The sequence below is a fragment of the Manduca sexta genome, chromosome 16 (assembly GCF_014839805.1).
Source record: "Manduca sexta isolate Smith_Timp_Sample1 chromosome 16, JHU_Msex_v1.0, whole genome shotgun sequence".
In the NCBI taxonomy this organism is placed as follows: domain Eukaryota; kingdom Metazoa; phylum Arthropoda; class Insecta; order Lepidoptera; family Sphingidae; genus Manduca; species Manduca sexta.
Window position 1 is genome coordinate 1,167,128 of NC_051130.1, and position 17,547 is coordinate 1,184,674.

Here is a 17,547-nt window from a genome sequence, read left to right on the forward strand (position 1 = left end):
GTTACGCGTTTAATTGTGTTGACCTTTCGGATGAGATCGGCGATGTTATGCGATGACTCGGTGCTTGAGGTTTACAATCGGTTCCGGTTGGAAATGGCTTTATTTGGGTGTTCGTCTTCGTGTGCGTTCGGAAGTGATCGGATGCGCTCGAAGCAAGGATCCAAAAGACACGAGAGGCGCGTCTGAATTAATTCCAGTTATGCAAGCGCCGATAAAAGGTCCGCCGCACCTTTGGTACACGCCGCGTCCCATCGCAAATGAAGGGCTCCTTGAGAATTCAAACGTTGTAGTTATCGAAACCAATTTATTTCATAATTATTTTTAAAATTAATGCGTATTCGTAGCTCGCATAATATTGACACGCATATAATTCTGCAATAATAAAAAAAAAAAAAAAAAAAAAAAAAAATCACTGAGAACAGCGAATAGAAGATTGTATTTATTTTAATGCGTTGTTAAAGACTATTTAAAGTCTTGTTTTTTAATAGTAAACCGCGTAATCACGAACACGAATACTAAAACCTAAATATACTTAGCAGTAACGGGAAATACGGAATGCAACGACAACAAACGGAAAAATCTTTTTTTAGTTCTACGTTAGAATGTTTTTCTGAAGGCGCGGAGGTTAATACTTCAACCACTGCGCTAAGATATAAACGCAATTATCACACCACAATTCTTTGTTTTGAAATACATTTTTGAATTGGTGTTAAAAAAATTGCTCTCTCTCAAAGTGAGCGGTACATGGGTAATATCTTCGTGCAAGCGACCTGCTTAGCCGACTCTGTGCAAGCCTATTGCACAGAGTCGGCATAACATTACGAACGCGATCCTAATTTGCCTTGTTTTTCACTTGCGTACCGATCCGAGGATCCCACACTGCAATGGAATAGATGCCGCCAGGATGTTATTTCCAAATTATATTCTTTTATCGCGACGCTTCTAATCTGTGGACAGATAAGCTTTTGGTATGAGATTATGTGAAGGGCTTCGAGCCGGCGGCGTGGATTCCATCGCAGCGACGGTCGCGGTGACAACGCGGGCGCGGTTTGAGGTGTCCGGGTCATGTTGTCAAATACTATTACTGAAAACGCAACACTGAATGCACTCGCAGCGGCGGTCACTGCGCACGGCGCTGACTGATAACTGATATTGGTATAATATATTGATAACACTACTAACGTATCTCATGGTTGGTTGTCTGCGCGGTTGTGCTGGAGCTGCTCGTCCGCGCGGTTATATACCGGCGCGGCTCGGCGCACGCCGCGAGGGTGCTCTCCACCGACATCTAAAGCGCTGCGTTTATTTGTCTATTGCGTCGCTACAACGCATTCGAACGTAGTTGAACAATCATGTGCACATTGCACGTGTTGATTTATATTTTGTAGCATTGTGCTGGTAAACGGGTCATCATTTTTTTTATAATTTCCACGTCCCCTACAAACATCCATAATATTCCCGAGGTATTCTCGGGTGTGCCGCCCAGCTTTGTAGAAAAAAAGTGAAGTTGAAAGGAGAGGAAAAAGAACCTTACATTATAAAAATATAATTATTATAAATGAGTCAATTTAAAATGTATAATTCACTATAATAATAATATGTGCGTGCCTTTATGAATTATGGGTATTAATTCCTAAAAGGTACTCTCATAATGATGAAATCTGCAGTATGAGATCATACGGCCATTGAGGCGAGTTTAAAGAAACTCAAATCTCTGCGTTTAGAAACTCGTCAGCGTTTGAGTGTCCAATAGATTAGCGGGTTTATCCAAATCGCGCATCGCAATGTAAATGTTGGGGAAGGAATTCAGAGTGCATATTCGAATGTTGTCTGAATTATTATATATTTAATTGTGGGTTTAATGTTTGGTATATTTTACACGCGACCTTGTGTGTTCGGCGGCAGCGGCGCGGTGCGGCGGCGCGGTGCGGCGGCGCGGGTCGCTCGTCGGAGGATGGTACTGGTGAATTTTAATTTTAATTACGCGTTAGTTCGACACCCGCGATTTATTGCGCTTGTAGTAATATGTGGTATTCAAGAGTTTTGTACAAGTCAATACTGTTAAGTTCTCCTATTTGAAAAATTATTAAAGAAAAAGCGTTTAATTCACAAAGAATATGACTTGGTTTTGTGGACTACGTTGTCCTGTAAACAATAGCTACCTGTATCGTGTATACGGCTATCAGTGTACTCGTATATCTTCCCCGTACAGTTCTAAAGTTTTCGTAAGTTTCGTTCCAATGTTGCGTGTAGTCACTGTAATTTAGTCTACCCCTTTTTGGTATGCGGTAGCCGTAGAGATATTGGGGTGGGAAGGTAATATAATATTTGTTGCTTAATTGCGGTGTGTAGTGTTTTGCGAATCGTTAGTACGCGTCAGGCGCAAGGAGAGGGAGGGGGGTGGCGCGGGCGGTGCGCGCCGCCCACCACGTTATCCTGTAATGAGAGATCATCCGTCGCAGCTCTGTACAGAGATAGCTTCGAGATGCTAATCTACATGTCAAGCCATAACGACGTCGTGTCTGAACCAGTTAGAGCATGTCGCAACCTTATCATTATTACTGCGGAGACATGAGGAACGCGAACGAGGATGTCTAAACTTCATACAAATTGTTAAGTAAATTATTGGGCAACAAACAAAAAACTAGTGAGTTATTGCAATCGATCCCAATTGAACCTGTTATGGTGTGATGGGATTTTTATGCACATGGGGCTATAGACTGAGTGGTAACAATATTGTGTAGCACCAGCCTTAAGACCTGTGGCGCGCCAGTTTTGTACTTACTCTTCGAGAATTATCAACGGAAGCTTGTATTGAAGTTTTATGTAGCTGTAGTAAAGAAGCCGTTTACTGTTTTTTAGACGGTCAAGGCAATCCTACAGTTTTCATTACTACATCATAGCCAGTTGTTGCGAATCGCTAGGTCGCGGGTCGTGTCGCAAAGGTTGCACGGAACTGTTCTGCGCAATAAAACTAATGCGATGCCGAGCACCGAGCTTTGCTAACTATATAGTTATTTATTATACACTAATTTGGAAGCGAGCGATTTGTTTGCAACAATGAAAAGACCGAAGGTACAAACCTCGAACCGGCACGGTAAATCTAAAACATTGGAGGAATTGTTGTTGCATCGCTAACTTATAATCGCTATCGCTAACTTAATGAAAGGAATGAGAATGCAAAGGTAGTAAGGAAATTATCGAGGCCTCACGAAAATTATTACATGTTTTGATCCGCCGATATTTTATTTATAAATTGATAAGGTATTGCAGATCGAAATGTGGCTTAATTCCCTGAGAGTTGATACCTACGATATATTTTAGCGCTGAGTCGAGACTGAGTAAACGTTGTATGTATTTCTGTAGTAGCGTAATGACCGCACAGCGGCGAGCACGCACGACATCTTCAGATCAATCTTGTGTTGCAACAGATATTTCCTTACACACCATTAAGTAATTGTCAGAAATTCATGGCAGTTACCACGTCAAGTTTATACGGAACGGGCCTTGACAGTTCATAGTAGCTTTTAATGGGCAAGGTTTGCTACGGATTATGATTTATATCGCGATGACTGTGGCTGTACATAAAATTCAAAATCAATTTGAATCACTGGTTTCATTGGTCACTACTTCAGTAGCAGTGAACTCAGACCTCTAATAGTAGTTTGGATATATTTTTAGGACAAGATATAATTATGGGATTTTCAACTGATATACATTTTGCGGTATTTAGATAATAAAATGTGCCTGAAACAACTAATGTCTCTGCTTACTCGTCGAGGAACAAATGGGAAAAACCATGTTGTTAACACAAAGCGCATCGCGCGTGACGTCACACTCGCGTTGCTTATAAAGGCAGTAATTGGCACAGCTCCACGTGCTTTTATTATGATTGTGCGCTGTTTACGCACAACGCGCGTTTACTAAAGTGCGTCACACTATGGCGCGGACGAGTCCCGCTCTGAGCGGTTGATTGACTTCATGCACAGCGTCGCAGGTCTGAGACCCCTAGGGGAAGCGAAACTTATCAACATAATCATTTATCCAAGTGATAAATGCATCATAATTCATTATTAAACTCGGAATCGAATTGAACTTTTTCTGTTTCCGTACGCTGTTACTCAGGAACCCGTCCATTACTACTACCTTATCAGTGCGTCGGATTTCAAACTGAACTACTCTGTAATTAAGTTTATAATTACATACTATATATACAAGTTGTGAGATGCGAGTGTCCTTGAAGCATGTTTGCTAACATTTCTCTAAACAAAGGAACATTCGAGACATACAACACATTTTAGGAATGAGAATGTCATTTATACCAAACACTTGAATTAAGATCAAGAGTCACATGACAATAGTCGGAGCTCTACAACCTATAAAGATCGGTTTAAACGTTAAATAAATATCAACTTAGCAACAATTCAAGATGATATCACAATCAAGTTTAAAACTTATTAGACGATATTTAAGACATATTATCAAAAAGCACGATGTGAGTAAAGGGCATCTAGACTGTAAGCATCTAAAGCCTTAAAAGCTTATGCGTGAATTTGCGAACGAGAAACCTTTAAGCTCAATAAACGAAGGGTTCGCGTCAAGCGCGAGCAGATCACAACACCAGAATAGTCTTGTGTTAGTTGATGAAATAGAACGTTTTATTCAAACTCAACAAATATATGACATGATCGCGAATTCACTGAGATTCAGCACTTTCCATGGCTGTTGTGCCTAATACAAGAAGCCTAAAGTTAGATAACACAATGAGAAAAATGTCACCGATATTTGTTCCGAAGTAAGGTGTCATTGGATAACAACTATTTCGTAGTTTCTTAATTCTCATATTATCATCTAAACTTGTTTTGTTTTTATTTTGGCATTAACCGCATACTTTTTATGATGTATACATTGAGTCGGACAGCGCATGTCTGCACATCATCGTCGATGTAGTAATCGGGAGACAATGAAATAATCAACGCACTTGACATCCGGCGTTTTGAAAGAAAAATGTTGTACTATGAGTTATTTGTGGAAATGTCAACTTGCCCTTTACGTGCTCCCTGCGCCACTCGTCGTGTCATGTGGAAATGTTATGACACTCGACAGTTGACAGTCATCATTGGCGTCGCAGCTGGCTATGCTGCGGGCGCACAGACGCTCAAGTATTCATTTGTAAGCAGCTACATAGAAGCTAGTTTAGTGTTTACAGTGACGATAAAACGGTAATAATCTAATGGGGTAACTTTTACTCCTTTAAATTACTCTTAATGACAATGTTTGCTGTCAGGGGGATGACATCAGTAAACTGTTTCGCATGTCTCTGCTGAATGTGTGTTAGCAAGTAATCACGCAATCAATTAGTAGATCGCAACATCAATCACCTGCTCAGATTCATTATGTATGAACTTTGTATTGGGATTATAATATTTCACAACGTGCTTTTATTTGAATCAGTGCTGGCAGGTTCTTAATCATTGTAAGCTCGCGTTGAATCGAGTAGGTGTTAGTGTGTTGTATTTCGCGTTGGAGTTGCATAATGTTATATTTATTTATATTGGCATAGAATGTGTTTATAATTCCTTCGCAACTTCTTTTCAATAAGTTTGCGATTGTTTGTGGTCACCAGTTGTTCGGACAGGTCAATAGGAGATCTCAATGAGAAGGTAATTGCGTTGACCTACGCGAAGCTCCCGACAGGGCTCGGGCGGCGTCTTTCGTTACTTTTGTTCGCTAATGAATTAGTCAAAATATCGGATTACCGATTAATAATTAATACTAACTTAATAACAACAGAATATACCTAATATTGTGCACAAAAATATGTTATTACCTACAGAAACAAGTACTCTGTTTCAATTGAAATACAGTACAAAATTTATCGTCATTTGCAATATAATAAAAGATGCTTACTATGCTGATAATCCTCAAATAAAACTAAGTGATAGTCGAGCCAACCTACTGATTACTTTAACTACAACCTCCTCCCTCCCTTGAACCTACTCGCAGAAGTCGATGTACAGCGCGAAGCTCCCTGGCGCGTCACTCACTGCGCGGCGCGGCGGCCGGGAGCGGAAGCATGGTATAATACAAAAGTTAGATTATAATACGTGATATAATTCTTATAACACTGAGTCATAAAAAAGATAGTTATGTGTTACAATATGTTCTACGGGAATATTAATATGTGAAGAACATTATAATCTTGCAAGGAAGCAATAAAATATTCCTAATGAGTAATTCATTAGTGTTTTGCCTCGTTGTCAGCTAAATAATTTGATTAAATAAAGTAACTAAAATTACATTATTTAAAGGCATTGCTTAATAGTAGTAATGCCAAGAAGGAGAATGATAAATATTTGTTATTATAATAGGAAGTGGAGCGATGTGCTCGACACGTTTATGGAAGCAGTCGCCGCGGTGAGAACTTTATGGAGTTTTTACCAATAACGATTCGTGAGAACCTTTCACTTATTATTATAATTACGATGCGGTGCAAGTGTTCCGAGTTCCGCGACTGTTCTCGACACTATGCAGAAACGTGACCTTCAACTACTACACCGTCTCTATAGACATCTGCAGCATCTAATAACGCCACTTTAGCTATCAAAACCTGAAATATACCACGCTCCTTATAGTTACCACGCGCTTGTAGTTACAAGCACGAACTTTACTAAATAATCTATCTATACATAATATAAAACAAAGTCCTTAAAATCTGTCTATATGTGATAGATTTTCTCAAATACTTATAAACGATTTTGTGTATGGTTTTTACTAAAAGATAGCGTAATACTTGAGGAAGATTTAGATTATTAGTACTTTATGGTTTTAAGTAAATTTTATGAAATATAACGATTACTGTTGAAGAGGTCGCGCGGTTGTAAAATATGCCGTGGGTCGGGATTTACGCGGGAAAACCTTGGTGACACTAATTTCCACGCGGCCGAAGTCGCACAGCTGGTATAGTCTGTTCAGAAAGAGAACCGTCGTGGGATTTGAGGTCGCTACTATGCTTAATTATCTCTTTTGTTTAGTTTTGGTATCTTTCTATACAAACATCCCTAAGAACGACACGCAAGATCATTTATAACAAAGCAATACGACATGACAATGAGTTTAACATTTACCAAATGGCGGGGAAGGGTTACTATGTAAAATTCGAAATTTAGTTCACTTTTCCGCCACGACGGTTCTCTTTCTGAACGGACTATAAATAATATTATTTACAATACTATTTAAGTGGCTTGCATAAAGTATTATGAGTACATCCGTCAGAGTCTAGCACCTCTCATACTGTACCATGTCATTGCACTCGGCTCATTCGGCGCGCAAATATGTTGTAGTAATATTGTTTGTAGATATAACGGATTTACACGTTATTTACTTGAAACGCAAACATCGCGCTAAGTATTTCTCCTCACGGAGAGTATGTGGTCATCGTTTCCAATAAACATTCCATAAATTACCATTTAGGTAATTATAATATCTTATATCACATGCAACGTCCTTTCTAAAACTGCTGACCCGTTCACATAGGTCGTTACATGTATATCTTCATATCTTCTAAGTGAAGAAATATGTATTGTTTATGTATGTATATATTTTATATTATCTTTATAAAAGGAATATTTTTTATAAATTATACCCGATGGTATATAATTTATCCTTGTATTAAATATTATTATAACACGCTGCTTCACTAACAGATCACAATAAATGGAGAAGATAAGAGATTGACTCTTAGAGCGTAATCTCCTGAGTCACAAAGAAGTCATACTAGAATCAAGAAGTAATCGTTTCATAGCAATTACATTACTCACTTAGAAAATTCCGTGAAGATGACGAACGACGACGAGTAGCGTGGGATAGAATTTTTAAACTATAAACAGAGAGGAATTCCGATTCCTCATGAATATCACCTTATGTGTGCTTGCGTTAGTTATGGAATATTTCATCATCATCATCAACCAACAAAAGTCCACTGATGAACATAGACCTCCCTTAAGATTTCCAGACGGCCCTGTCGAAAGCGGCCTGCATCCAGCGTGTTCCTGCGACATTTATCTAGATGTCTGTACACCTTGCATATGTAAGTACAAGATTTGCTAAAATAATGTTACTTGGATTTAACGACGCTCTGCATTTATCGTATTGTTGGAGACAAAGAGTCAAACGCGACATTCGACGACGAGGAAGCAACTCGCGACCTCGCGACAGACACGTGAGGTCTCGCTGACGATAAATACTCACAAAACAACACAAATACAAACAAATGCATAACTAATGCGGCCATTGATAAAGAAGTCATGAGCGAGGGTCGCGGGCGGGGGTGCGGGCGGGGCGCGTTGCGGCGGCAGATTGATGAGGTCGATCGGAGCCTTCCAGGTCACACGTCTGGTCTAGCACTAGTCTAGAACTGTGGCTAGGTTCGCGAACTATTTGATCTTATTCATGATTAGTTGTATTAATATTGAACAAGCAAATGTTAGTGAGTATGGATGGTGAGCGGTCACCACAGTTAATGAATAACCACGCAGAAAATTCACAAATGCCTTTTGTAATGTCTATAATCTATAACTTACTTAATTCTTAAGAACTATGTACAAAATTCTACATTTCAGGAATAGTCTCTGTATTGAGTTGTGTGAAAATTATATCCGCCTAGTTATAATATATCTTCCACTGCTGGGCATTTTTAATTACTGAAAGGTTTTTGTCCACCCCACAGGTCAAAATATGAAGATTGGTATACTGTATAATGTTTTTACGTATGTAGGCTTACGATGGGTTCTATAAGAAAATAATCAAGTAAACGTGACGTGAGTTATGTCTAACAAACTGACTGCAAGCTGTTATGTCTAAGTGTATACCAAGTAATGTGCATGTACGATTCGTTTAGCACGTACACCAATTACTCTCAATAACAGCGCGGCAGCTCGTTAGATGCAGTTAGAGCTGCCCAAACACACGCGCGCATTGAAATCAATCAAAATGTATTAGTGGCACCTTGTCCTTGCGAGCGGCACTTACCGCTTAAGGTACGATTCCATACATGCACTTAAAATACGCACCATTGCTAACATGGCCATCTGTGGTAGCATAAACTTATACGTATTTTGAATTGTGGGCTAAGCTCATCGGAAAGTCGTGTTTAAAAGTATTGATGTTAAATTTTAAATTGATCAAACTGATATCATTGCCATATATAAAAACGGCGTAAAATAGCATTTTCACTACGGATCAGTGAAACTGTCAGAGGACTATTATATAATATTTTATTTCTGTATTTGGGATAAAATAGAATGCACTATTACTTATAGATTATATCTTTCCAATCTTCCTATTCAACTAAAAGTCGGCAAAGCACTTTGTAGTTCTGTCTAAATGTGTTGTCAAAATGTTCAAATAACCCATCGGCGTAGTTGCCTTCTTTCATGATGTAAGAGTCTGGTGATCGTACAGACCATCATTTTGTATACAGCTTCTCTGGCAAGCGCAGTGAATTCAATCAGCGCGCTATAAGTATTATAACTGTTGACTGTGGTGCGTAAATAAATCCTCGAGACTGCACTCCACGGTATTCTACGTTAACAGATACAGTTAGTACGCAGATGTGTGTGTGCGTCACCGTTGTCGCATTTATCAGTCGGGATGAGGTCTGCATGTAGAGCGCGAGGTGTTGTTGTGTTGTTATTGTCGTCACGCGCGAATGAGCCGGCGCATCTCATACAGATCTGGTCTATAGCAGCATTGTTCGCGGCACACGGGAGCTCCTGAGGAAGCGCTGTTACTGAAAGCAATGTTTTTCTATAAAGTGATAAATGTTCAATGGGATTATCTAATAGCCACTAAGCCTAAAAATAAAAACGTATTTCAGTTGCCATCTAGAGTAAAGACGTTTTCGCCTCTAGTACCCATGTGTTAAGTACGAAAACTCGTTTCGTTTAAAATAGATGATCCTGCATAGTATCCACCATCAGCTAAACCGGTGGTTTATTTACTAGACTTATTCCAAACTTAAACTTCGTAACACTAATCTCTTTAACAGTCGGGAGTAGTTATCGTTGGACGAAGCGTGAGCCGTCAGCATGATGTAACACAAATATTTGGAATATTTGCACGTGATATCTTACTAATTGCTTTAATAAATGCTATAAAATCTACAGTTCTATTAGACGAGTCACGGATACACGCTAGAAGTAGCGTTCATATTATACTACTGAAGGATAATAACAGTAACATATAAATCGTGGACATATCAATATAAACAACGTCGCGGATTGTGTTCGGGCCCGAATGTGTGGCGCGACCTTACACTGGGTGTTAATAAAATGTATTTAATACAATGGAGACGCCTTGACATCCTTCACTCTAGACAACTTGCACTATGAAACAGTTGCAATATTATTTCACTCGTAGTAAAATAGTACTGGAGGTGGACTTGATAACTCTTCTACACATATTGTAGTAACTAAGACTCTGCGTACATTTTTACGTTTAATACATGAAGAAAAGAAGGTGGTTCAAAACCATCAAAGTAATTCATTTGACAGAAAGCTTTTTTACAGGATTTATACATCAGAGAAGGTGCATCACGTCGCTCACTTCACACGTCAATTAAAAGTATTCAGAAAAAAATATTTCTACTTGAGCCACGTACATGTTGTGGTTCCAGGTATCTCTGTTTATCTTTCTCTCGGTCGCTGATCATCGCATCAACTCCTCGGTTTCTGAGGTCCTTAAATGCACACAAACATACTTAATTCAAAGGATTCTTGTGTACCTTGCCGTTCCCTGATACAATGTTCGATTGAATCTAAAGGTTGACGACGCGTGAACTTTTCACGTCGTGCTTATGTTCCACGGCACCTCGTAGGTATCCGACTTTCCGTCAGTATTTGAGATGCTTCGTTCTATAAGTAAGCAAAAATGGACAATATTGTTGCGGTTGTAAGTTGCGAGTTGTACTTCGGTAACAAACCAGGAAAACGCGAATAATATGTGAACGTTAACTAACTATAATTGCCATTATTCCGTACCTACGGTTGTCAGTGCTTGGTGTTCGGTGCCGGTCACCGGCACATGACCTTAGCCGTAGGCTCCGCTGAGGCTTTTAATTGATCCCATTAAATGTGCGCGCGCATGTTTCAAGAGCGCTCGGTAATTTGTTTAAACTTGTTCACGCATCTTTATTGCTCAAACATGTTGAAATCCGCTTCAGATCAACAATCTACTGGTTAATTGATTTTTATTAATTACTACGCGATCGTCGGTACAGTTGTTTATAAAATCTACAATATGCATACTTGGTCGGTAAGCAATTATTTCGGATTTAAATGAGCGTTGTGGCCTTCCAAGCGACATAATTTTCATAAAATATATAAATACATGAAATTATATTTTAATATTAACCTAATATTGTAAAAAATACGCATAAACTATTGCATATATTTGTATGAGACCACTCGTGTAGAACACAATGTTTTGTATAAATAAATCAGCTACTAAGGAACTATCAACATTGTGATTTTTAAAACTTAATTAGGAACTATATTTGTAAAAATAAGCTTAATACTGACTTACGGTAATAGGATATTTTATGTAATAATATATACTCGTCACGCGATTTTCGATGGTGGTCTGAGCAGAGCGGTCCATATGCGGCAACCTGCGTAACGTGAGCGCCCGCCGGCCGCTGCGGGTTCAAGGTCCGGTGGGGACTATTTTTCTAAATTCATCAACTAAGTTTCATCATCTAATCAATGTGTGTTTTGTTAATTATGTGCAGTTAGCCATAAAAGTAGTTGAACAAATTGTAAATCTCAAATTGCCTGAATCTTTTGTGTCTTAATCCACAGTTGTTTTATCTTCACTGAAATAAACTTCTAAGGGTTTAATTTATTTTAGATAAAAATAAATAATATTTACATTGAAGATAATGTGTAGATGCATTTTGAAATTTTGCATCAGTTCAGCTACTTTTTTGGCTGATTGTATATACATATCTAGATGAACAGTCGGGTACAAAAGTTATTTATTTATTTTTTTCCACATACAACTATTTTACAGGTAATACCCAATACAATAGCGTAATACAATAGTTATTATAATATTTTATTATTACTTACTATTACATAAGCGGCCGATGTGAATTCCGTCAAAGAGCATGAAAATATATCAATCTGGTTGGACAAAGCATTGAGCACACGCAGCGCGCGCGTCAATGGTGCATGCCGTAATAAGTTGGTGCGAGCTCGCGGCACCAAGAACAGTGGCGGTCGCCGCCGCCGCCCTATATACCTATCCGGGACACACAGCCCAGCTGCTTGTAGGAGACTAGGTTATATCTTATATATTATACTATAGCTCTAGAAGTCTCTGGATCGAATTAGGATAATAACTGAATCATAAACTAATGTCATAACTAGTTGTAATACTGAGGTGATCAGTTACATCACAGTGATAAATGTTCAAGTGGAATCCTCTCTCACTCGTTTGTTTGTTCGATGCATTATACTACGCGTGACATTTTGTAATGTTCGGTACGCATTTTCCTTATTTATCATTATGCAATAAACAATATCTAATGTTGAAACGTCTCAAAAATTACAGCACTGATAATGGATCATGTTTGCGCTTCTGATTACCGCGGCGGCCGCGCGTGTCGACATCCTATGAAATGCATCGCGAGCTTGTGACTTCGATGTTTGCTTTCTCGATTTATCTTATCTTGGGTATTCGATAGATCGTGCATGGGAGCCGAGAATCCGCAGGTTCTGAGTTCCCTTTTAGATCGCGTGAACTCTCGTTTAGGTTTCTAACATAATTATTATATATAATAATAATATCAGCCCTGTATTATATACTTGCCCACTGCTGAGCACGGGCCTCCTCTATTACTGAGAGGGATAATTATTATACCTTATAAATATGCTGGCGCAGGTTGACACGAGTTCATTTTTTTTAAAGCACAGGTTGGCAAACGAGCCACATTAATATGTCAAGCTTTATATCGTTGTTTATAAATCGCTTCTGAAACTAAATATAAATGTCTAAATGCCAGAATCGAGTTACTTTACAAGGCAATGATGTTAATATTATATGATCCTATCACGTGGGTGATGGAATCAAAAGTCCTCGTAGTTCCTTTTACTCACGAAACAACATTCATACCTTTCCTTTCCTCCTTACTATAACATATTATGGTATCGCTGAGAGTTAATTAAAATAATATGACGTATAACTATTATAGGCCTCGATAGCCTAGTTGGGTGTGGAACGGACTGCCGAGACGAATGTCCGCAGGTTCAAATCCCAAGGGCACACACCTCTGACTTTTCTAAAAAATCAAGTGTGTATTCTTTGTGAATTTATCGTTCGCTTTAACGGTGAAGGAAAACATCGTGAGGAAACCTGCACACCTGAGAAGTTCTCTATAGGAATTTCGAAGGTGTGTGAAGTCTACCAATCCGCACTAGGCCAGCGTGGTGGACTAAGGCCTAATCCCTCTCAGTAGTAGAGGAGGCCCATGCTCAGCAGTGGGCAAGTATATAATACAGGGCTGATATTATTATATTTTTATTTATTTATTATAACTATTATATAAACAAAAGGATCTCTTATGAACTTGATGTGCACCAATTGAACGAGCTATCACTTATTCATTGCGTAGTAATGAAAAAAAAATATAAAAATATATTTTTTTTTAATATATTTAAATATATTTTTAGAGACATCTATCTATGATATAGATAAACTACGTATCTGGTCTCCTTGTCTAGAGATTCATAGTGAACGGAAACAAATTTTAGCTTAATATATTGTAAGCAAACTTATTGATTCATAAGCGTAACGATAGATGGCGCAACATACGCATACACAATATTTAAAGTTATACCGATTTTTAATTACACTAGATCTTTTTGTGGAATTCTATATAGTGCAGCAAATAAAATATAATGAAGAAGAACAAAAGATTCATCCCGGCTAGTCTTTGCTCTTGGACGATGTGTTTCCGTGAAGACGGCACCACAATGGAACTCGTGGCATTAAGTAACTGAAGTCATGTTCAGATATTTTGGGTGAACCTGGCTTTTATACGTTTAATATATTCTATAAAAAAAAAAACAATGGTAAAATATGATGTGATTTTCTGGGCTAAGAAAATTGATCCACGAGTCGCGTTAACTTGTTACCGTATAAAAGATTTCAACGTGCAAGATACATTTTCTTGTATATTACAATATTATTTAAAATAATATATACGTTTAGTAATTTATGTTTATAATTAAATTGATAGTAAATAAATTGTTTGTCGTAATATAGAACAGTAGACGATCGTAAAGAATCCCCGAATAAGAACCTAATATTAATAAGATCGAGCGTACGCCTGTATATTGTTATGATATGCGTTGAAAAACATTTTGCAGTTGTGTTTCCAGTAGGCACTTACCGAGTTTTTACAATATATTGAGGTAACAAATAAACCGTGGCTATTGCTAATGTGTGAACTAAGTTGCATCGACTCTGCATGGGATTGTATGAGCACTGAACTCAAGAGGAAGATGATAATTTTTGACACATCTAAAGCACCGGCAATATCCAAAAAACATGACTTACATAACGGCGTGTTAATGTTGATAAGAATCTCTCTCTGACCATTTCAAATGCTAGTTGCCAAGCAATAAGATCCGATTCGATGCCTTACCATAATATATATTATGAAGCAATAAGAGTTTAGATACATCACTACATAAATTGTTATCGAGAGTGAAAGCTATAGTCTATAATATTGTAACAATAACCAAGAGAATAAAATAACTAACAATAATAAAAAAAGAGGTGTCACCATGCTAGAGTAATCGTTACTCTTTATTCACCTATAAATTATTACCCATTCGATTGTCATAAAAATAGTAAAAAATATTGTACACCAAACAATGTGAATAAAATGACGCAGAAATTATAGTAAACTAGGTATTGCTCGCGGCAGCGCTCGCGTGTAAAGCCTTTCCTGCTACGGAAGGTCCCAAAAATCTGTAGCGCTTAATAGCGTCAACTCTACGAAGCCAGCCCCATCTCTTTAAAAACAATTTGGAAAAATACATTATTGCCTCCATGGACACGGCCTATTGGCCCTATTGCCAATTAGTGGGGCAAAAATTAGTCTGAATGTTAATCTAGGACATGGATTATCCGTGTGTCAAATTTCATCCAAAGCCGTTCACCTATTTCTGAATTTAATTGTAACAAATGTATGGACATCTAAACCTTTTCACAAACTTTTGCTTTTATAATATTAGTAAGCTAAGATGTATATAACAGTTTTCTTTTGTATTCTGTATGGTAATTTCATTTGTCATAAACATTATTATGAACTGTGAAAATAACATGTGAAAGTGTAATTGTGTATGTATAAATATTGAGGATTGACACGCAATGGTCGCCGGCGCAGGTGTCCGATGCTGACTGACGAGGTGCGCTCGGAGGTGACGTCTCGTGTCATGCGGGTCATCAGTACGGCCCCTTATGTAACGCAACTTGTTTCAGCTCGTGTGGAACGGAGATTATAGATCGAGCTTACAACAGTTCATAATATCAAAATAAAAGCGCATATTTCGAACACATCAATAACAACTCGCAGCACGATACATAAAAGTTAATGTCATTTCTGATGGAAATCTCTCACGCGCACCTTCTCTTCAACATGCGTTCCGCCTTTAAAGTAGTTCGTAAAAACATATTTTCATATTATCTACGTATTTATCTTATTACTCTAAGAAGCAAAATTATATCATTTATGATATAGGGTTGTATATTATTGAAAATGAAGTTTGTAATTGTTAAAGCAATTAGTCGACATTACAAAGAGAGCAGTCTGAGAAGTGCGCGCGTGTGCTCGACACGCTCCGGCGCGTCCGTCAGTAACACAATGGAGTAAACGCTGCAGTTAATTACTTAATTTTTTAACGTTTGTAACGCGGAATACACATTGTACGAAAATGTTATAACGATGTTTCGGCATTTTGTATGTCGATTGTCTTAACATAATAAAACAGACTGTTCGAGCAATACCTAATGTATTTTGTAGGTGCCGGTTTCTTTCGTTAGGCTTATATTACGCTTAATATCAATTGTTCGTTTGTTTGTTTGTATTACTATACCTGATAGAATTATTTTCTTCTGTTATATGCCATGTTTTACTTGCTACTATATCTGTACTTTACAATTGCAAAAAATTACATATAAATATATATGTCACCTCAAGAGATATATTATTGAAACAAACAAACCTTTTAAAATCTATCGATTAGAAAGATCAATGATTTAAATATACCTTACATGATTTGGTTTTGATTTTAAAAATAAGGCGAGTGGTTGCTTGAGTCATTAAGATTCGTAGAAATAATGAAACCTTTACAGGAGACGTTTTATTAGGATATTGCCAATCCGCCACCCCGCCCTGACACAGCACCCCCGCCGCCCGCGCCGCCCCCCGTGGAGCCGCCCCTTGATCTCAATAACTGAGCCACAGGTGAAGTGACTCTTCGATATTATACTATAAATTATTGCGAAACTGAAAGTTCATGAACATTATAATCGGAGCATTTTAGTAGCTATAGTCTCGCACTTGGCTTCAGTTGCAATAATGTTAAAATATAATTCGAGGAAATATTTGGTATATTGTTAAATGTAACTTTTCAACAACAGTAATGAGATGACATGATTAACATGACTTTTGAAAATCACAAAATAGCCTTTATTTTTATAAGCTCGCTCGCTTCAACATAACAATATGCTATACTACAACCGTTAGCTGTGCATTTTGTGTTAGCCTTTAAGTGTTTGTTACGCATATTAACGGATCCAAATAATTTCAGTTTGTTATGTGATGTGTAAACAACTGTTGCTAACCTGAAATAAATAAATAAATATTTGCATCTATATTATAACTCTATCTTTTTCATTGTGCGGATTAATCTCTTAAAAGAGAAAAAGAGATACAAAAACGAAGAGATGAAAAATGAAACTGGCTGATGAAAATATCATTTTAAAAGATTTTTTAATAACGGTTTTTAAGACGGCAATGTGGTTTACTACACTACTTTTTTAATAATAGTCCGCAGTACCTACAGTGTTTTCTAAAAGTTCATGAGCAATAGTCGTCTGTTCCCAACACTTAAACTTTGCTCAGTTAAAAACCGATTGCTTTTTTTATTTTTATTATTAAAGCATACTTAATGCACATTCTTTAAATATATTCGAAGCAAATATTCTACAGTCTGCATGTATTTTATAGATATTATACTCGACATTACAAAATATGTTTTGCTTCAATAAGTACAATCGTTTGGAAATCTTATTTATTTATTGTAATGTTAGTTCACTACCTGTTTACTGTTTTAGAAGACCGCAAACGGTGCGAATAGAATTGTCGAATACATTGATGTTAACATTGTAACGCATCTAATTTTCGGATGTTATTTTTATTTATTTATTTATAAATTCTAAAAAATATTGTGTATGTTTTAAAAGGTATAAATTAAT